The sequence below is a fragment of the Falco peregrinus genome, chromosome 11 (genome assembly GCF_023634155.1).
Source record: "Falco peregrinus isolate bFalPer1 chromosome 11, bFalPer1.pri, whole genome shotgun sequence".
Lineage (NCBI taxonomy): Eukaryota > Metazoa > Chordata > Aves > Falconiformes > Falconidae > Falco > Falco peregrinus.
The window spans coordinates 3,800,417-3,823,075 of record NC_073731.1 but is presented as its reverse complement, the minus strand read 5'-3'; the positions used below and the strand labels follow the sequence as shown (position 1 = coordinate 3,823,075).

Below are 22,659 nucleotides of genomic sequence, written 5' to 3'. Positions count from 1 at the left end.
AAGAGAAAGACACAGGGCCAAATTCAGACCTGGCACAAATCAGCCCTGCAAGTCAAGGAAGTTGTTCCTGCTCATCCAGGGCTGAATGCGGATGCCGGTGGCCAAATTAATCTCTGAGGATAACATCCCTAATGTCTGGAGACTTGCACCGAAAATGAATTTGGCTGCCAGGAATTAACTCTCTGCAGAGCGGATCCTTGGGTCTTGGTGTTCAAAGCTTGATACAGGTGACCTGAAATGTGGGTGAAACAGTTGGGAGAAATGGTTTAAAGAGTCAAGATAGTTTGGAACAAAACTCCTCTGTGTGTTGGCTTCACAAAGGTTCATTGCAAGCATTTTCCTTTGCTTCAGTCCACTTAATTTACACTCCCTTTCGCTTTAAATTTCAATGTTCATATAATCTCACAATCTCAGGCAAACAGCAGTCACATGAATGCACTCTCCACTGGAAATGAGTGTCTTTCTACTGCCTTTGATGTGGTTATACTGGTTATACCATTATACTAAATCACGCCTTGTTCTTCAGCTCCTGTACGCAAACCCACAACATTAACCAGGTCTGGGTGCAGAAACATAAATCGATCCACATTTACGAAGGTGATGTTTCTGAGCAGATTTCCAGCTCATAAAGTCTTGGGCCAGCTAAAATCGAGACCTCTAAGTCCATAGTTAGATTCTGGTATTTGGGAGGGTTGCGATCCTGGTGCAAGCTTTCATTAACAAAACAAATTATTTTTCAAATATTGTAGATTCTAGCAGAAATCTATCTCCTATCAATTGAGACACAGGTCTTGTTTATTTTGTGATGTCCTTTTGCAAGAAAATGTACCAGGGGCAGGTTTCTATCTGATGCTGGCAGGCACTGGAGGGGCTTGGGGGGCAGACCGAGGTGGCTTAGCCACGTGTCAGCCCAACCCTGAGTGACACAACAGTCCTTTACAAACAGCTCTTTTCAAAGTTCCTGCAAGTTACCACTTCTTCAGCCAAAAATAACTGCAACAAACAACATGAGCACAATAAAGAAATTCAAATATATCTTAAACCACCTAATAATTAACATTGTTCAATTAGTCTTCTGGGTGCTCTGTGCTGCTGTGTGGTCTCCCTGGAGGCACCACCAGCACCCACAGCGGTGAGTTAACAAGTTCTGATTGTATCTTGTCCACGAGTCGGCTGCCTCACCACACTCCTTCTTTGGCCTGGCGTTCCTAGAAAGAACACCCACATCTGAGGACCTTCTCCTTTTTCCTGGTGGAAACTGATGAAATGCTCAGCCCTCCATTGTAACACATTTCAAGGTGCTGCCTCTGCAGGGCTGTGTGAATGTGGGGCTGAGCAGGGTGCTACCCCATGCACCCTTCCTGGGCACCCTGGCTGAGCTGGTCTCATTGGTTGTAGGCTGTGGGTCCCTGTTTTGACAATATAGTTTCAAGAGAGGGACTTCATCCTCTCTTTAGGAGCATCCACAGACATCAGTGCTTCCTGTCAGGTCCAGCATCTGTTTAAATTACTCCTGTTTCTTCTGAAGCTTGGTGTCACCAGGCTATCAGGACTTTTTATACATCTTTCTCTTACTACTTTAAATTAATGTTTCATTTAGCTTTTCCACAGCAATACACTCTTCTCAAAGTTTCTTGATGCTCTGATTATACTTTTATCCTTCTTTTCTTCAGGTTCAACCAGCACCTGTGCAGACCCTGGACCTCTACGCTGTCAAGAAATTGCATTTTCCCATGAAATGCTGCACAATCCAAACAGCATTGCAGGAGAGAGACCCCAAAGGGAGTCCTCAGTGTGAATGAAAGGGACCCAGTAGACACATACAGCACAGGAACACATTTGGCGTTAGCCAAACACATCTATCTGTAGGTAATGCGAAATGTTCTCTTTTTACACCTGTATCTAAACACCTGTATGTAAGGATGAGGGGCTGCATCAGCTCCTTCAGTCCTGCTCTGCTGGAAGCTTCCCCACTTCTCAAAGCTTCCCACATCTTTGGCATTTCTTCTCCTGCCCCTCTGATGAGTGTCCTGCATGCACTCGCTAGAAGTCCATAGTGCCACCTTTAGAGATTTAGCTTTTTAGTTTCCTTATTGCTCCTGGCTTTTCTTTTCCTAATACCACTGGGGTTGGCCCCACGCTGGCTTGTGCACCGTTGCTGGATGGGCGGCTACTAACCCTCTTTTTCCTCTCCTGGCTGAGAGGGAAACACTGACCACAGCAGCAGTGCTTGGTGCCAGGAGGACCCTGGAGCTGGCGCTGCTGCTGCTGGCATCTGGCTTTCCCTGTGCCCCACTGCAGCACATCCCCTCCCCTGTATCGTTTCCCACACAGCGGGCCATTTTAATGTGCCATTTTCTGCAGACTCCAGCCTTCGCTGCTTTGTGCCTCCCTGACTTGGGACTGTTTTCTTGTAGTACTTTGTATGAAGTGTCTCACAGTGCTGCTTTCCAGGAACTGTTCTGGACACGATTAATTCCTCTGTGTGGCAAATTTTAATTGTTTTATCAAGGGTTTTTGTCTGAGTTTTCCAATATCTTTCCCTAGTGTTTTGCCTCAAATTCCAGCCATAATATCTTCCCTCTAATAAGGGACTCAAACCTGAAAACTGTAAGATTGGCACCACAACCTCAGGTTACTAACAGACTCTTTTATGGTTTCATCTGGAGTTCGTACCATGTTATTTCTGTCTGTTGAAAAATAAGATATTGATGTACTGCCTCTCTCAGGAGAGTGGAGGCTGAGAGCGGGAGGCAGACAGAGCGGAGGCGCAGTGGGGAGAAGGCAGGCAGCCGGGGGGGGCAGCAGGGCAGGGGAGGGGGCGGCTGGGGGAGCGGGGCCCAGGGCGGGCAGGCCTGGCAGCGCCTCAGAGAGTGGCTGCACAATGGGCAGGGCTGGGCTGGGCAGGGCAGGGCAGGGCAGGCGTGTTTTCCTGAGCGGTAATGTCATGATGGCTCCTGAGGGCATCGTAATCTGCTCCTCAGCTATGCTCTTGCTGTTTTTTCCCCCTAAATACTCAATCTCCCACCGAGTGCCTACTGGCACACACACGTGTGACCCCCCAAACACAGGGTGGGGCAGCCCTCTATCTCGGCCTGCTCACTGTGGCTGCAGCTTTGGAGCAGGCTCGAGCAGCTCCAAAAGTCTCATAACCCCTGAGCTGTGTCTAATCAGGCAGCATCTGAGATTAATTGCAAGGGTTTTTCTCTACCCACCCACAGAGATAAATGCAGAGGAGCCAATTTGGTAATTGCCCTGAGTGCTGGTGTGCTTCTGAGTTGCTCCTGGGCCAAAGTAGGGCTGGGTGAGGGAATATTGGCCAAGATGTGGACTGAGCACTTGCTGCTGCCCCAGCTGATAAATATATCAGGGTGTCTTTAACGGGGCAGAGCCAGGGAAAGGGGTGCTAGAAAGGGCCTGGTGGGAGAGGTGGGCTCGGAAGGGGTCAGGAAGGTTGTCACAGGTGAACACAGTGAAGTTATAAATAAAAGAGGGGAAAGCTCTACCTTGGCTTGGCTTTGGCTCCCTCCTGCTTTCAAACAGCTTTGAAACCTGCTGTTGGGGTTTCCTACATTCCCTTGTACCAGAAAGAAAGGGGTAACCATTTTGCTTGTCACCTTTGAACTAGCAGCCATGCCTCAGGTGTGACCTTGGTGACAGTGACCCATCTGATGATGCCATTATCTAAAGGTGAAGTGCTCTTGTTTGTTTTTGGTAACCTACAGTGTCGTCAGGTTGGTGCAGGACATATGTTGCTGTGCCATTGAAGGTGCTGGGGTGTAAATAGAAATAAAAGGCTGGGTGGAAGCAGAGATGCCATTTGAAGTGGATGGTGCTTTACTGGCTATGCGTAGGTAGAGAGGGAAAAAGCAGCCTTGGCACCTGTTAGTGGCCATTAAAACCTCCCATGTTCTGCTAATCTGTGCTCGTAAAAAGGCCATCTGCTAATGCTCAAAGGTCATTAAGTTACCAGCCCTGTTTACTCCTCCAGTGCTGCTGGGCCAAGGCTTTCTGAGAAAAGAGGGCTTAAATGGTTATTATGGTGGCGCCTGCTCATGCTGCTGTATGGTTAAGGGTCTGTCAGTATTTTCATTAGAAACCCAGACTTTCAGGACGTTTTAAACTTGGCCATTAAAGTGCCTGCTTCTTGCTGCCTGTGCAGGCTGGAGTGTAGCCTGGCAAGTTTAAGGGACAGAGAGAATTTTTGTAGGCATGTGTGGGGTTTTTTATTTATTTTTTGTTTGTTATTTGTGGGGTTTTTTTTTATTATTATTTTTGTTTTAAGAACTCAATCCAGCTTCTGTTTTAATTTGGGGAATTGAGAAGTTCAGAGAGCTTTGGTCTGGGGTGCTCTGGCATCGCTGCTTTAACTCAGCCATGGCTGTGCTTTAGAGGGAGAAGTTTTGTGTTAGATTGTTTTATGGTGAAACTGCATATTGATTTTATATTTTCATTACAAGAAACAAAGCAAAAAAAGAAAAAGCATAGAAAACTTAAGACCATTTTATGTGCAGCTCTAAAGGGTACTTTTTTCCTAGAGGTGTGGGGCTGTACTGCCTGTTGCTGGTGGGGTTACAAGAGTCTGCAGGACGGCCTCCCTGTATAAATGACACTGTCCCCAAGCAGGCAGCATTTGTGTTTCTCATGGTCTGGAAACTGTGGGTGGGTTAGGGAACAAGCTGAGGCCCGAATGCTGAATTGCCTTGATTTCATAGGTTTTAGTCAAACATTTGAGGTTACATTAACATAGTTTTCTTATGGTTAAATGGAACTATCAAAAACTTCGATAATTCTTTTTTCCTTCCGAGACTTCCCAGTGGTAAAATGAGATGTAGCTGCTCGAGTTTTTATCCTTCATTTCTGATAATGACAGTGTCTGTCTCATAAAACCCTGCCTTTTATCTTCCCCAATTAACTGAGTCGCTGTACCCTTGTGCTGCGAAGTTCTGAGTGTGCTGCAGTCTTTTCCCAAGCACAGTCAAAGCACCTTTTCACCACCTCCGTGGGGCCAGCTTGTCCACAGCACCCACCCTCCAATCTCCTCTTCCATTGACATCAGTTTAATCTTTTGCTTTTCTGTATAACGTAAAGAAAAAACCTGGGTCAATGAATAATGAAAGCTCATTCAAAACCTAGAGTCTTACAGTTTGGTCTCTGCTGTCTTTTATTTTAACTGGAGCTTGTCTCACGTAACTGTTTAATTTTTTATTTTTTATTTTGTTAATGCATTCAGACTTTCTTTTGTGGATTTCATGGGGTTTTTCATCCAGGATTTAGGGAAAGTTCACACTGATGTCTGTGATTCGCTTGTTCTTCAGATTGTTTTTATTTCTGTTCCAGCTGAGCTCCAAGGCCAGCCAGGGACAGGATGCTGTTGTGCTGGCCACTGTGTGTAAATAAAGAACATGGACTGCCTTGGAGAGCTAAGGGTCATAAAAGAGCATGCAAAACAGAGGGAAGGAGTATATCTCACTTTTTCTTTTTAAACAGCCTTTCTAAACATGATGCTGAACTTTAAAAAAAATTTAAAAAAAAATAAAAAAATTCAAAAGTCTCCCTAACTCAGCAGAGATGTTTTTCCCAGACCCCTCTTCTTACCAGCCAGTCCTTCTTAAATCTATAACAACCCAACAGGTAGTTAAAATAGTCCTGACTAATTGTAACCAGGACTGCTGGCTTCTTCTGAGCTTTTGTTCTGATTATGCACCACAGCCAAAAGCTTCAGGAGGTATACAGACATAGTAGTTAGTCTAAGAACTCAAAACAAGAACAACTATAGGCCTGTTTTTAAAAATTTTATTTTAAGGGCTGGGTTTAGGGTTTTTTTTATTATCTTTATTATTAAACTGCTATAAAAGCAGACCCCAGGCCTCTGCTGCAGATGTGTCTGCCATGGGCCAGATAACCAGTTGGTATAACTCAGCATTGCTCCACTGACTTCATGAAAAGACTGAATTAGAGCATGTGTTACAAGTTGAGGTTTTAATTTAGATTTTCTTGAAACACAATAGAAGTGATAAAATTAGTGCAATCTCACACCCGTACTTTAACATCTACTGTTTAATTTTATTTTTTTTTAATAGTATGTCAAATGCTGGGCAGAACTCGTGAATGTAAAACATCTTCAACAGGCATGTGGTACAGCAGCTAGAAGTGTGACAACGGAGGGGTGTAGTGTACAGCAGAGTCACCTCCTCCCCCCTCAACCTGCAACGAGTGATGTGATGATCAGTAGCCTCTGAGACAGGCTTAGCCTGACAGAACTTGCTGGTGGCAATAAGAAGTGGAGGCTTTAAGCTAGTAAATTAATCAAAGAAAATGGATGCGGTTGTCATGATGGTATAGAAAGCCAAGCCTGGGACTCTCTGGGACAAGAGGCTACAGGAGGAATTGTCCAGTGGTACATACAGTAAGGTACTTGGAAAGGCAGTGATGCAGTGAACAGCCATTGTCGACACTGGAGTGGTGGGAATTGCCATTTTCCTCCCCGCTTTATCCCTCTGTTTGAACCAAGTACTAAAAAAGGTGTTTCATATTTTTGCAGTAGTCAGTACTTAAAATATTTTTATTCCTTATAGGTACTGATACAGTCTGCTTTGGTAGTACGCATGCAAGCAAACAAGGAAAGATACAGAAAGTAGAGGCGATTCCTTGGATGTCATGTTTTGCCGAGGCTGTAAAGGGGAGGAGGCAGCAATTTGTTGGGATTCCAGCTCAGCACACACAGCCAAATTGTTGGTGAGTTTTGGAGTTGAGGGAAAAAATATTTTGCCTGGGGAAGGCCAAGGGATTTCACTTTACAGATATGCTTCTATTTTACTGCATATATTTATTTGTCTGTATCTTGTTTCGGAGTAGGTTTGGGTAGGTTTGCTCCATAGGATTAAATCATATCCCAAACCCTCCTGGCTTTGTGACAGTACAAACATTATTGGATTTAGTTCCCTTCTGCTTATCCACCTCCCATCTTCCAAGATCCCCATTATTATTATAATAATCCCCACAAAACTCCTGCTCTGAGATCAGAGGGGTTTTCAAGTGCCAAAGCAATCAACAAAACATACCTGGTCCTTTTAATCTCCTTTAATCCCATCATGTGGGACTATACCAATAGATTATCATGTATCCAAAAATTCTTTCTTTGTAATGACACTTGATTTTCAGTTCACAATTTTCAAGAAACTGTCTCATATATGAAATAAGATGTACTAGGACCTTCTTATGCCATCAATAAAATAAAAGTTTGGCTTGAAAAATTATCTTTTGGAATAAAATAGAATAACAAAAATCCATCATTATCTATGTTTCAGAAAAGGATTGTGTTTTGTTTACCATTTTAGTTAGAAATGATGTATGACTACATCATAAAACACTTATATTAAAAAGATCTCACCCTGAATTCAAAATATATATTGTACTCTCTTATCGTCTAGTCATTTTAGAGTGAAAGTTAAAAATGCCCATCCTGTGGTAGTAGTTGCCAGTATTATATCTTATAGCTGATATATTCTTCTAATACTTTTACTTAAAAGGCCTATTACTCAGGGTTTGTGAGTGTAGACATTTATTTTCTTATTGAAAATGGTAATGCTGCAGATGCTGTTTTTGTATTTAGATTGGCATTTATGGTTTTCCCCTGGGCTGCTGAAGGTCAGCCCAACTCAGTCTCTGGAAGTTTGGGTCATATCTGTGTACCTTACTGAAGAGGGGGGAAATCTTTCCATGGGGTAAGAAGCAGTGGAGAACAGCAGCTTGCATTATTTTGCCAAAGTGTGGTCTATGCTTTCTGTTGGGTTTTTTGTTGGTTTGGTTTTGGGTTTGTTTTTTTTCTGCATATGTGGAAAAACACTCAGTTTTAAAGAAAATCAAGTGTTAGCAGAATAAAGGGTGGCCCGTGGCATGGTTCAAAGTCTTGAGGGCTTGAGCTGTCCAGGAGTTTTCACAAAAAATCCCTGTATCAGGAACAGACAATATGACAAAAAGCAGGAGACTGCAACATCCTGGTTTGATGTTTTAGAGATGAAAAGTTTCTCCTGCCTGAGGCATAATTTTTTGGCTTGAATGAGAGAGCCTAACCCTAAGGCGAAGATGCTAGGACCAAGATTCCGGTTACTGGTTTGAACTATGCAGAGCAGAGACTTACAGCTGACTTTATCGTGTCCTAAGTGAATGCCCTCACCACTAAAAAGTGACTATTGTAAGTCTAAAAAAAGGAAAGAGGAGTTTTCTCTGGTGGTGGGGTTTTTATTTTGTTTCATTTTGGCTTTTCTCCTAAAGAATCTGGATCCATGCAGAACATCAGCATCTCTGAAAATTCAAAGTTTCACAAGCATGGAAAAAAACCCCAACCCTTTCCCATACATTTGATGAGGGTTTTTGACTCAAGTCGTAGAAGAGTGTAAGGCAGAATTGGGTAAAATCAGGCCAGGTGCTTTTATAGGAAAGCAAATGCTGGCAGATGGGGGAAGTCTGTAAAGTAACTAACCTGAACGCTGCTCTCTGGCCTGCAGAACAATTTACTGAAGGGGCGGTTAAATGGCACAGATTAAGCTCATTAATGGTTCAGATATTTGCTTGGTTTACACAATGGTGTCCAGCAAATTATATTGATGCTTGACAGAATTATTGTCATTATTTATTTTGCTATAAGCCAGATTTATAGATATTTGTAGCTTTTGTAAGACTAAACATAAGAAACATTAATAGCTTTACTAATTATATCACTGTTTTAGAGATATAAATAGTGATAAAAATGCCAAGTAAAGTGAGCTAGTAAAACATTTTAAAGAGAATTTTAAAGTGAGTTACTGATTGATGATCCCTTGGGTGAGTCTTAACTTTTGAATGTGAGAGAGGCTCTTCCCACTAGGGCACAAGTGCCTTTTGCCTCCATCAACTCTTTGGGGAGAGACAAGGAAGAACAACAGTTTTATTGAACGACTGATTATTAAATCAGATTGCATAATCTGAAAAATATTGAAATCCTATAATAGAATAAACTGAGAATGAACTTATTACAGCACAACAGGGTTTGGTTTTGGTTTGTTTTTTTCTTTTTCACCTTTACTTTGTCCTCAACCCTTCCTGTCTCCTGGATGCTTTGTCTGCACTTCTTTGTCTCTTATAGCACACTAAAATTGTAACCTCTTTAGAGCAGGAGCTGTCTTTTCCCTCTGCTGTATTACAGACATGTACAGGCCCTAGCACAGCACATCTTTGATGAGGTATTTGGGGTCCTAACAGCAATATGAATAATAATTTCATGGCTGTTAAAAAAATAAATAATTCTTCAATTGGTAGAGTGTCTATACAGGACTACATAGAAATTAAAAGTGTGTTTTTTACACAGCTGTCAAATGAAAAATCTGTTTTCCTATCTATTGATCCTGGTTTTGCTGTGAGCATCCTTTTAAGGAGGGAGATAATGAGTGAGAAAAGAGTTAATAAATGTTCAGCCGTTACCACAAGCATGAATGGAAATCCATCATCGGTTTAAGTGCTGGATGAGCTCTAGACAATAATCCAAGCCTGTTTGACCACGAGTAGTGCCACTGTGAAGAAACCCGCAGGGCCCTGGGAGCTGTGATCCTTAGGGATGGCACGCAGTTCCCTGCTTTTCTCTGATACACAGCATTGTAAAGCCCTGTGGTTTATTTTTCACTGAGTCTTGTAGTGACCTGGTTGAAACTCCCTTGAAGCTAGTGGAAAGACTCACAGTCCCTAATGGCCTTTGGATCAGGATTGTTGGAGTGCTTTCTAGGAGTAAACCACCAGTGGGAAATTTCTCCCAGGTGGGGGATTTTTTTTTCCTTGCCTTTTTTTTTCCTTGCAATTTCTGATTAATTGCTCTTCCTAACACAGTTGTGGATAGTGTATTGTAGGGAAGCGTTTTCCTAGGAGGGGGAAGTTGGGGCCCACCTCATCCATGGCAACATCTCATTGCTGTTTGATGTGATGAGCACAAGGGCAGTGCACTAGAGGCACAGCTTTACAGCAAACCACGCTGAGCTTGTAATGAAGATGGGGGACGTGATCCTGAACCCACCGAAATCCTCTGCATTTGAGCTGCCTCCTTGCACTGACAACAGGCTAAGCGAGTGACAGTGGGATTCATAGTCCTCATGGGGAAATTAGGATGATGCATCTCCACTGGGGCTGGGAGAGCTGAAAAGGTTTGGCACTGGCGCTGTACAGCACCCAAATGTTCACCGACACCATGCAAACATCTTGGCTGTGTAAAACAACGGGGAAACCTCATAGGAACATGTTTTGGTGAAAGTTTTCTGGAATTTCTTTCTAGTCATGCTGTAAATATCACAGGGACTATTCTCCCTTTGATCCCAAACTAGAGATGAAAGGGACAATTTGCACACATTTTTGAACTGTATAAAACATGTGGCTTCACATTGGTTCCAGAAACAGGCCAAGATGTAGGATAATCTTATTTTTTTCTGAAATATTTGAACTGTCTCTTCTCACCATGTCATGAAGCTGTGCCATAGCCTTAGAAAACAAACAAATAGAGTGTGCTGTGGGACTTAATTCTCAAAATGTGGGCAAAAGGAAGAGTCTGTTTGACTTAGGTTAGCAGAACTTTATACTCAGTGCTAAAATTCAAAGTCAGATCACTGTGTTGTTGCCTTATTTCCATCTTCTGTAATATACTCCATAGCACAGAGCTTAAACTTAGAATCTTTAGATGGGAGGTTATTTGACTTTTTGTGGGTTGAAAACATGGGGAAAAGGCTTCATGTGTGGCTCTAGCCTGGGAACAAACAAGATATCAAAAGCTTTTAATGTGTCCTAGTGGGGATGAGCATTTCAGGTTGAAACCTAATCAATCGGAAAACTAAAAAGGGGGGGGTGGAGGGGTGTGTGTGTTCTACCTTTTTGTCCCCAGAAGTGTAAGCATATTTGTGGGGACTGCACGGGCTTCTCTTCCTCTTGGTGCTTTGGGAATGTTATCAGGTAGTTGGTCAACAGTGTGCAGTGGGAGGTGTAGGTAGCAGTGCCCCACATGCCAGGAGGACTTCTTGAGAGGACTTCTAACTCCTTCTCCGGTATCTTCGGCTAAAACCTCACCTCACAGCCAATTTAAGTGATCAGTGTCAGTCTGAAGCAGTTGGAAGTAGATAAGACCATGTTTCATCCACCTCAGCCAGATGTGTTGTTAAAATACTGTATCATACTTTTATGAGCATGTTTGGGACCATTGCTTTCTACCTGCACTCAGGTTCATGGGCTTTCTTTGCTTTTACTCTCTTTCCCAAGAAGGCTCTTCCACTTAGAGATACTTTAAACTTCTTGGAGACCTCAGGATCTGGTCAGCTATCCTAAAAAAAAAAAAGAAAAATAAAAAAGACATCGGCCAGTCTATGACTGTAAAGCCCAGTTTACAGGTAAACCCAGAAATTCAGGAATTAAATTTGCCTTCAGTTGATATTTGAAAGAAATGATGAAAAAATAATGGGGTCTGAAGTGGTTTTATGATTGCCAAGAAATATCAGTCCTGAAGTTTCAGAAGGTTAATGACTGCCTGTATTGAGAAAGAATACAACCCTGTCTAATTATCCTGCACCAACAAGGGTAAAGGTTTGGCAGTTGAGTGAGACTATATCAGGACTAGTTGAATAATGTCAATATTTTTTACCTCCACGCTTTTCTCCAAAAAAGGGGATGTTGCATCTTTAATTAACTGTTATATGAATACATTTCAGATAGACCCAAACACAGGGCAACTGTGTTTCAAAATGCTGTTTCTACATTTAAAATGTATTTGAAATGTAATTTAAGAAAAAAGATAATGGAAAAAAACCCTAAAATAACTCGAAACAAGCCAGAATATAGTAGCTCATCATTACACTAATATATCAAACAATATGAGCTTAGCTTAATTATCCCCTTTGAGAGTTGAGAAAACTAAGCACAACCTTCAATTTACAGCTGTTTGGTGCCGGGAACCTGAATTATTATTTAAGAAGAAGGGGGAAAAAAAAGTTTATTTATTGTGACCTACACTCAGTTTTTATTCATCATGGAAAATCTGTATATTCACAAATGAGGGCTATTCATCTGCAGACTGCAGCATTCTTCAGCTGTCCGGGGCTGCATCAGCCGTACTTCTTCAGCTTTTGTGTTCATCTCGAAGCCTCTTCATCCAAATTGTTCATCATCTTGATGGCGGAGCTTTATCTTGCTCTAGTGCAGCTGCATTCCCCTTATCCAAAGTGCTGAGAGATACAAGGGAGAGGGAGAGAGGGAGAGAGAGAGAGGCAGAATAGAAAAGAGAAAAAAGGAATGGCCAGTGCTCATATGAGGATAATTTGTAGTTTCTCAATAATAATAAAAAAAAAAGGAGGACAGGCTAATTACTGGCTTAACTAGGGCAGCCTGTGGATCCTCATGTCAAAAGGACTAGCGTAATTATTTGCCATCAAAGCACATTCATATTGTGGTACAAAAGAAGGGCCTTTCGCAAATGGATCTCACTAATAAACAGGGCTGAGAGGAGCATTATGTGTCTCCCTGGATGCAAGCGCATTAACACAGTGACATGGAGCATAACTCTCAGCCTGGAGAGGGGGGGGGGGGGAGAGGAAGAATGATAATTATCCCCCCTCCCCATCTTTCCTCTCCTTTTCCTTTGTGTTGGGCTAGCAAGCCGAACGCGACCCGCTGGAAGGCCCAAGGCAGGCTATTAGTGACCTCTGAGCATTGACAAGGTGGCTACACTCTTAAAAGCCCGGCTCTCCATGTCAGGAGGGTTGCAGGAGCCTGTGAGAGGAGCTTTAAATGGTCCAGCAAACACTTCAACCTTAAAGACACCTGGAAGGTCGTGACCAATTTAATGTAGATGAATCTGGCATAAAGAGGGCTTTTTTGAGCCCACAGACAAAAGTTTTATTTTCCCTTATTCTTTTTTTCCCCGATGTTGTTTTTTCACAGATCTTAGCATAAGAGATACCACAGAAAGAGACTTGATTCTGGAGACCACTTCTGCACTCGCTGAGCAGATGTGGTGCCAGGCGGCCTCAAAGGCTGTGGCTTTTCATTAGGAAAAGTGAACAGGTTTGGAAAGAAAGAGAAGGGGCATGTATATACCTTCCAGGGATGTCTGCAAGCATTGACGCACTAACACATTTCTAACTCATGTGCATTGCAAAGTGTCTGTGTATGTATACAGATATATATGTTATATGTAAAGAGACTCTTTAGGTTTGGGGATTTTTTTTTTTTAATACTCCAGCTACATAAGGCTATTCACCTCCGATGCCCATTGGCAGGTGTACCCTGGTTCCTTTCCTGCCAGCGGTTTATTTGTTGGGCCGGTGTCTGGTGCTGGCTGCTGCCACTGCAAACCGTCTCCAAGTGAGCCCATCACTTGCAATGGATTAAAAGGCTTTGCAGTCAGTCTGGCAGAGCTGGTGGGAAGTGTTAGGCATGGTGGTTTGGCTTTCCCAGCCTCCTTGCTTGCTGCTGTGCAACCTCAGCACTCGGGTGCGTGAGGCTGCCTTGGCTGCACTGAGTTCTGTCAAGTTTTCCCAAGGAAATCCCTTTTGCCCATCCTCATCCTCTCAACGAGAGGAGGCACAGGCTGCAGCAGGAACAGTCCGTGCATAATGGGGATGAGCCACCCACCCTCAGCTCTCTCCTCTGGAAGATTTACAGGTTTTCAATGGGGTTTCTCTTGGTAATGCCTATTTTTTTTAGAAAAAAACCCTACTTTGAGGCCAGTGTTCATGTCAGAAGTTTTTTTTGTTTGTTTTAAGTAATCAGGGGTCTGCACGAGTTATGTGGTATAAAACAACTCTGCTGGTCATTGAAACAGTAAACTGGGATAGTCCTTTCTTGTGACAGCCTTGCCTGACACTAAATCACACAGTGCACCACTAGAAAGAAGAAAAGTATCAGTACGAGTTGGGACTGCTTGGCACACAGTGAGGTGAATCTGTGCATGCAGCCACATGTGACTGGGATAAACAGATTTTTGAATCCCAACTCATCTGTGTGACAAGGAGCTGAAAGCCAAAGTTGTTTTCTTTCCAGCACTCTTCTGGGTCACATCTAGGTCATGCTGCAGAGAGGAGCCCCTTTTCCTTGTCACAGCACTTGGGGACATTGTTGTCCATGTCACATTGATGGGCAGCAGCAGCCTAAGCCTACACACACCTGTTAGCATCGTTGGCCTCAGGAGCAGCTCACCAAGCCATTTGGTTTACGATAAGAGTTGCCAAATTGTCAACCTCACGTACTCAATTGTGAGTCAGATTTGAAAAATGATTAGATGAGTTTAAAATTTGTGGAGTTAAACCAGCAGCAGATCTTGTCCCCCCCTGCCCTCTTCTTGCTTGGTAACTTTAGAAAGAGTTGGATGCTTTCTCCATATTGTGTTTTGCAAGGAAAAAGAGCAGCAAACATGGGTGGGGGTGGGGTGGGGTGGGGGTGGGGGTGGAATTAATCCAGGAGGAGACTTTAGGACAGATCCCAGAAACCTGATGCAACTTCTAGTTAAGTAGCAAACATTGCCAATACAGGAGTAGAGATAAACTCTACACTCCTATCTAGGCTGGGTTTTGGGGCATGACCAATGTCTGTGACCTAAAAATGTCCAAATATTCACCTGTTCAGGAGCTGTAACAACCTCTCAGGTAGTGCTGATAGCAGTAGCACACCACCAAAGAGACTCAAAGTTGCTTGTGGTCTCCTCCTAGACATTTCCTCGTCAATAGCCCTACAATACTTTTTTCTGTTTGCCCTTATTTCCCAGGATTTTAGAAAATTCTGCATATAGCAAATTTTGCCTTTAGTTTACAGGAAGTTGTAACTAGGGACTTAATGGCAGAATTGGATCCACTGAGGTATGGATATACTGGAATATAAAGAACATAATTAATTTCACCTTAAAATAAATATCTCTAGGAAAGGGATTAGAGAAGTCAGCTTTATAAACTTGGGGGGGTGGGGTGGGCTTTTTGTATTTTTAGATTAATCCAGGTGAACTTTCATGGCTTAGTTGTATCCAGCTGTACCAAGGACCAAGTGCTGATATTAGCAATAAAGACACCATTATTAATATAATTATATCAGTGTAAAGAAGGTTATAGAGTTAGCATTTGGTTTTTTTAAAAATTCTACGTTAATGATGACTTTTTGCCATTAACTTGCTCTTTTGCAGTATTTTATACACTTATATAGTATTTATGAACCTGGATATGTATTTCTAGTGTTGCCAAGAATAATCAAAGACAAATATAACAGTTGCAGGGTTTCTTTCCTGATGAAATTGTATTGCAGCTTCTAAACCCAGAGCTGGCCTCCAGCAAGGGACTGTGTCCTCTTAAAGTAGAAGTGTGCCGCTTGAACTTTGCTATCACATAATGCTTTCAAGGTTGCTTGTCTAAAGTGACTTAATTTGTACTGCAGAACTAGCCTTGTACCCGCAAATGCGCCAAAAGCCGCAGCGAGCCAGGGCAGCAGGGCTATTACTAATTTTTTATTAAAATCCCTTAGGCACACACAGAAGGCCCAAAAGCAGTTTTAATAATAGACAACATACAGCACATTTTTCTTGTATTGCCATGTAATCAAATCTAAAGCTTCTGTTCACTTTCTTTGTTTTACCTAGAGGACCAGCTTCCAATTTAGTTGTGGCCTGTACTAAACTGATTTTTCATTGTAATTAATGCCTACTTTGGCCTCAGCCACTTATACAACTTTCCATTAGAGGTTTGCAGCCATCCACAGAGTATTTCACCAAGTTACCCTCCCGAGCCTGCTATAGTTGCAATTTTTTGTTAAACTGTTTTTTAACTTTATTATTATTTTGCAAAAATGTTTAAATTACACAGCCAAATAGGTTTCTTTTTCCCTTTTATTTTCTTCTCTTCCCCCCTCCCCCCCCCCCCCCCCCCCCCCGCCTGCTGCACCTATTAAAGTGGTTGGGCAGGAGTCCAACTGGAAGGAAAGCCTTTAAGTGATTTCAGAAAGGGCTAGTGGAACTTATTTAGGCCTGGGGTCTGCTGTGGTTAATTTTCAGTCTGTGTTTTGTGCTGTCCATTTCCTCTGAAATACTACCTGGGGTTTAAGGTTCCTCAGCACAGGATGTTAATAGGCCTCTGCAAACATTCAAAAGGCAGCTTTCCCACCACTAACCTTAAAAAGATTGTGGCACTGGGCCCAGGGTCAGATTGAATAGATGAAAAAGTATATGCTGTGCTTTTGCTTGCTCCTTGGACCTTTCCCTGTTGGCTTGCCTGACATTTTCAGTGACTTTTCTTAGTACCTTATTTTCCGCGTGCTTCCTAGAAAATTCTGCTTATTACCTTCTCCTATCCCCCCAACACCATTACTAAATCGGGAAGCACAACAATTTATAACTATGCTTTTCTGACTTCTTGGACTTTTCCCTTGCAGCCACAAGGTGCTGCTTCTGGCGCCCCCGATGAACCAGCCAAGCCCCTTGGTGTATAACCCATGTGCCATCGCCACTACCCGGTGTGCTTGCTGACACCATGTCTGGGGCACTCTCTGCAGATCTCTTGCATGCCTCTTACCAAGGGCAGCATCTCTGCTGTGAGGCTAAAGCAAAGAGCTAAGGACCAGTTATGTGTGCCTCTGCTTTATTGGCTCTCCTCCTTGGTGCAAGAAATGCAATCATAGGAGCTCTGGTGTAGCATGCAGGTTTCTGGGCACGGGGGTCCCACGTTTTTGCAATGGGCAGATTTGGCACCAATGTTCTTATCTTGCTGTGGCATTGCTCAAATGAACCGACAGGTGCTGACTCCATGTGCATCCTCCTACGTAGTTAAAAGCCAACACACTAGCCTACCTTTTAATTGTGCGTGAGAGATTAAGCAAAACTAGTGCCAAAATGTGTCTGGTGTCCTCCAGTTTGTGATGGCAAGTTATTGATTGTACTGTTTGAAGATACTGGCCTGATGGACTCCGTGCTAAGGGACCAGTTGTGTTGATCTCCTTTATGTAGGTGCAGCTTCCCTCAGGAAAAGAGGTGGATGCATTTAACTTGATTTAATTTAAGGACTCGTTTGGGTGAAATATGTGGATTTTGAGAAATGCGTCCTGTTAAATTTGCCTGGACTGAGGAGGAGAGGTGGATGTGATACTGGGATCACATAGCTCTGATCCGTGTTGTTATTCTGTCAGATGTCCCCGTCTTAGTGTGGGAAGACTAAGAAGCAGACCTTCTCCCCCCGCTCCTTCATCCGTATAGTGGTAGCTTTTCCTTAATTGACAGGGGAACCAAAGTAGCATTTGAGAAGAGTATGTGCAGACACGTGTATGTTCCAGAAGTGCAAGTGATGGGCCACAAGCTAGGCTTTGAATCCCAAGCAATGGATTTACATCCCTACCCAAGCCAGCTGCCCTTCTGGCTTTTGTCTCTGGTCCACAGCTTGACTCAGTTCCTTCAGACCTATTTGGCAGGTCAGTCCTTTCCTGCGCCTCTGGAAAGGAGAAAGTGTTTCAGGTGAAGCAGACTGAGGAGGAAGACTAGACCAGTGGAAAGACAGTGCAGTATCTGCTCTGTGTAAACCCGTGGTGTGAGGTGGCACCACAGGTGTGCTGAAACTGGGATATGCATGGCCCATGTTCTGTTGTAAGGATCAGCCCCCTTACACCTAACAGTATGATTTCCAAGGCTACTTTCTCTGAGTCACCTGCAATGCTGTGCCACTTCCGCATGTTAGCGGTTGCAAATCCCTTGCTGTACCTGTGCCTGCATGAGCACCCCCCCGCAGAGAAGCAACTGATCTTGGTCTAAACACATTTGTGTATCTCTCCCTGACATTTGCTCTGTTAAAAGGTCAGGCTTCTGCAGTGGAGACAAGAGCCGTCTTCCTCATTATCACATATTACTGCAAATTTCCATTTCCAACTCCAAAGTTTCCAGTGATTTCTGCTGCTGCAGCTGGGGCAATCCAGCACAAAGCGCCATCTGCCAGCCTGAAAGCTCTGCCCTGAACTGTGGCGATGATGCCTGGGGAGAGAAACAATGACTAATTTGGGGAATATTTGGGAAAACCCAATGAATTTCTTGCTGCTATAAGTTCCTTCCTTGCAGTGACAAGTTGAAAAAATATGTGACAAATTTAACTTAGAAATGCAAGTCTGCAGAAAGAAAGGGCTGTTCTGCAAAGAGTCATTCATATTTTTCAGTCTTCCTGTAGAATTGCTGCTCTCGGTTTCTCTGTAATCTCTGATATTTCCTGATATCAGAGTGCAGTGCTGGCAGAGGCAAAACCTGAGGCTAAACTTCAGTCCGTATTCTTGCTCAGAGGAAGAGGATTCTGGGATGTCTTTGGCTTTTGAACATCAAGAAGCCAGACTCGGAAGAAAAAGAGGGAGGAGGGGGGAAAGGCATATTTTTTTCTTGTTAAACTAAAGTCTTGCTGATGGGAAAGGTACAGGTGCCAAAATAAAAGTATGTGTGACATTGGAGTTGGGCAGGCACTTTGGGAGTTCACTTTGTTGGGCTGTCTGCTCTCTGCTTTTCATATCAGCCCTTCTGTACAACCTCAGGAACAGTTATATGTACCTTTACATATAAAAGGGACTGCAGATGTTGATAGGCTAACATCATTGTAGAGAGAAAAGATATTGTTCTTGCTTTTTGCACTTACTCGGTTATGTACTGACAAACAAGCATAAGAAAAGTATTGCTTGATTGCTGGATGACCTGGCTGGGAGATGGATGAGCATCTTGCTGGTACTCGTCAGAGTCCCACGTGCTGTGTGGATGGCTACTGGCTGACTTTCCCAATTTTTCTGCTGACTGCAGATGTGTTGTAAGGTGGCCACTCAACAGTAGCCTTTGGAGAAGAGATGATAAACTGCTGATTTATAATGGAAGAGTTGGGGGGGGGGGGGGGGAAAGACCTTACTTACTTTGGCCTTGGATATGGGTGAGACCTGGGGAGCCCTTCTACAACAACAAAGTCAAAAGAACAAATACCACACAGCAGAGTTTTAATGTAGAATTTTTTCTCCAATAACAGCCATAAAGAAAATACACTCTGGAAGAAAAATACTTTTTTCACATTCTTCCCCTTAGTTTTCATCCTTAATGTGGTGGTGGCAGACCACAGAGCTGCAGTTGGAGAGCCAAAGTTCATGCTGCTATCTACTCTTTAGGTATACAGATACTACAGATTACGGTGTAGTAATTTCTCCATGAGTGATGTACCTCCCTGCTTGGCTCTGTAATGCAGTTGGGTATCCACTGGAGAAGGGGTTCCATTTAGGACGGGCTGCCACCAAAGCAGGGTGACTCTGTAGGAGGCTTTGACCATGTTCCTGCCTTAATAAAAATCCCTAATTTGTCCCCCCTGACAGATCTGGAGCAACAAACACTGACCAGGAAAAAGTATTTAACTTAATTTCCTTGCCCTTGCATTTTTGTCTTCTAGAAAATGTCATTGGACCTAATGTTTTTAGGTACTTGGAAGTCCCTTTCCCTGAAATCTTTGTAGGTGCTTTGGATACAATGCATTGTGCCAGGTTTTTTAACATTAATTCGGTACAGCAATAGCAATGCATTTGAATTCTTTACCGCTGAAGTTGCGACTGAAGACAGTTGTAATGTAACAAGATGAGTATGACCTCCTTTTATCTGTTCTCCTGTCTTACTGCTATAGAAAGTTAGTCCTAGCTTAAACCCTGGTTGCCATTAATGAAAAAACCCACTATTTTTATTAAATTTCAGAATCACCTCAGCTAGCATGAAAAACAATGATATTGGATTTCTTTTTAAAATTAACAATGTATGTAACACAGTAAAAAAGCTGACATTTACTTAGTGCCTAGAAGCAAAGAGACTGCGAGGCGGACGGCAAGCTGCTGCGCTTCTCTCCTTCATCCTGCAGCCTGCTTATGTGGTTAGGAGACATGGGGCGAGGTGGCTTGGGGTGCATTGCACAGTTAGGATAAAAGCCAAGAAACACCGCCACTATTGCTACCTTTTGCCAGTAGGAGAACGTCAGAGCTCACAGGGGAAAAAAAGATTTATTTTAGCAGCTGGCCTGGATGTCTGCCAAAATGAGAGAGAGCTCTGAAGTGAAGACAGGGGATCTTGGTTCGAGGATGCAGGAGATGTGAGCTAGGGCTGGACAATCACCAGCCCTGATCTGCACCGTGGTCAGGCTGGGAAGGGACTTTAAACCCGCTTCAGATGTCAAAGGGATATTCACCATCCAACCGATGTAAGAAGTGCAGATGGTGGACGGGGGTCATGGAGCAAGGAACCGGCCAGTGAGATTGGAGGGGAGCTGATAAGAGAAGTTACTCTAATTTGATTTAAGATTTTCAAGGGATGTTTTTAATGGTATAAAATTATGGAGTTAGTATTTCACCTTGGGTTAATTTTAAAATTCACCCTCTTTAGGAAGCTCCTACTGCAGTTAGCAGGATCCCTTATAAAAGTGAAAGCAGGGAGTTGCTTCTTGTTTGCAGGCACTGGAGAGGGTGCAGTGTCTGGTAGAGATCAGCCTGTCTCCACCTGGTAGAGTTATATGGTTAACAGTCTGGGGCAACCTGGAAATGAGCTTGCTCTCAGGGAGAATCCACGGATCGCCAGAAAAGTGTTGTAGGGAAACATCCTCGTTGCCTTCCTAATTCGTTCTTCCTCACTTTATCCAACATGCATTGCCACTGGATTATTGACTGTGTGATTTCTTTTCTTGATGTGAGCCACAATAGAAAAGGCATTACTGTACAAGACAAGGAAATAAAGCAACGTTAGACTTGTGGTAATATTGAGTATGGCTGGTACATGGCATTCTCATTCTCTGTTGGGGCTTGGTCCTCACTCTCTTCTGTGGCTTAGAGGATGCTCTGGATGTGTAGAGCAAATGTGAGACCAGAGATCTGCACCAAGGTCACCCTCCATCCTTGTCGCCCTTGGCTGTAGGAGACTCTTGACTTATCTGGGTGGCCTGTACAGTACAGAAATCGCTCAAGTCTAATGAGTCTGTGTGCAACAATTAAACAATAACAGGCAGGACAAGCCCTCACGCTCTGGGTCATAAACTGATTTGCCTGAAGTTAGGAAAAGTCATCCTACCTGCAAACACAGCTGGACACTGAGCATCTAAAGGAGACCATGCAGGAAACTTGTGCAAAGTTCTGTGTGCTGTTAAAACATCAGTGGCACAAATCTGCTCTTGGCACTAGTGACTGTAAATATATGTGCTTCCCTTCCGCCCGGGTTCCCCAGGTACTGGTCGGGAGCAGGATTTCACTGTATCGTATAGAGGGTTTAAATTCCTCCCTTACAAGGAGTGCTTGTGAGAGGGTGCTGTAGAGTTCTCCAGTTACCTACCTTGGCTGTTTCCAGTCTTGGTTTTGCACTCCTGCATGTGCTTAGCAAAAACGTTTCAGTAAGTACTGAGATATCCACATAAAGGGTGTTCTGTAAGTATATACGATTGGCTGATCAGTTCTGATCAGCAGTTGGGAATTATAAATAGCCTAAAAGCAGCTAACCATCATCCTATGCCACCATAGTAATAAATAAGAAGTGCATATTTTTGAAAGGCTTTTACTCTTAGAAGAGAAAAAGATATAATAGCTTTTTTTAATATGCCACATAATTTATTCTGACAAACAGATGTATTTTGTTGTTGCCATTATCATTTGATGAAATACTTTAAAGCTGGTCCAAGGTGGTGCATTTTCAAATATAATGTATACAGTACATCTAGCAGTTAACAAAATTTGGATGTGCAGCATAGAATGGTCATTATTTTTACTGAAAAAAATAAAGGCACTAATTACTTACAGACAAGATACTTAGCACAAACAGATAAGCTTCAAAATGAAAAATTCTCGGTTTATGATAATTATGTTCTCTGCTTTGTTTTCGGAGACTGATAATTTGAGGCTTTAAAATCACCAGGAAGCCATTAATTGGAATTCTTCAATAAAAAATAAATTACATAGAAGTTCATGATGAGTTGTAAAAACACAGAGACTGTATTATGCAGTGAGCGACATTGCTCTACTATTTATAGACATGCACAGCTATGTAACAGCAAAACTGTAAAGAATTTGAGATGTGCAGATAGCAATTATTCACAGATCCCAACGATCTGCAGATATTTCAAATAACTGCTTTTAGCAGATCAGCTATCCAATAAAAGCAGGGCTTTATTTCCAAGTGGCACTCTTCTAACGTGTTGCTTCTTGTTTTTGACATCTTATATGACATTATTCTCCTAGAGCTGATTACAATGAGAAGACATGAAAATTCAGGTATTGGAGCAGAGGCTCCACTCCATGCGTGTGCTTATCGATAGGAGTCGAGGGGATTTCCCTTATGAAGGATCAGTATGGTACTTTATACCAGGCTTAGATCCTGAAATCCATAGCAGCTGACCAAAAGAAAGCATTTGATTTCTCTGTCTTGCCCCATTTTTCTGCTCTGTCCTTGTTCTCTGCTTTCACCTGGGACCAAACCCTCATGGCTGATGCTGTGAAAGCTGGTAGGGCAGGTTTAAGGACTGAGGATCTGCCCAATGGCAGTGATTGCAAACTTTTTCTTGACTGGAGAGGGGGCTGGACTGAACCCTTGTTGGATCTATTGGAGCAATGTGGGGGGATTTTGGAGACATGCCACTGAGAGCTTCTACCCACCCAGATCACTTA

The 22,659-nt window shown here is 43.0% G+C and overlaps 1 long non-coding RNA gene across 14 annotated transcripts in view; it reads left to right on the top strand.

Moving 5' to 3' along the window:
- Positions 1-22,659, top strand: part of LOC129785307 (uncharacterized) — a 229,966-nt gene that overhangs the window by 47,420 nt on the left and 159,887 nt on the right. For 12 of the 14 annotated variants that reach the window (XR_008749181.1, XR_008749175.1, XR_008749186.1 and 9 more), the window contains exons 2-3: positions 1,674-1,869; positions 6,579-6,738. This is a non-coding gene — a long non-coding RNA (uncharacterized LOC129785307). The remainder of the gene's footprint in view (positions 1-1,673; positions 1,870-6,578; positions 6,739-22,659) is intronic. The other 2 variants (XR_008749185.1, XR_008749182.1) reach the window with 1 other exon arrangement.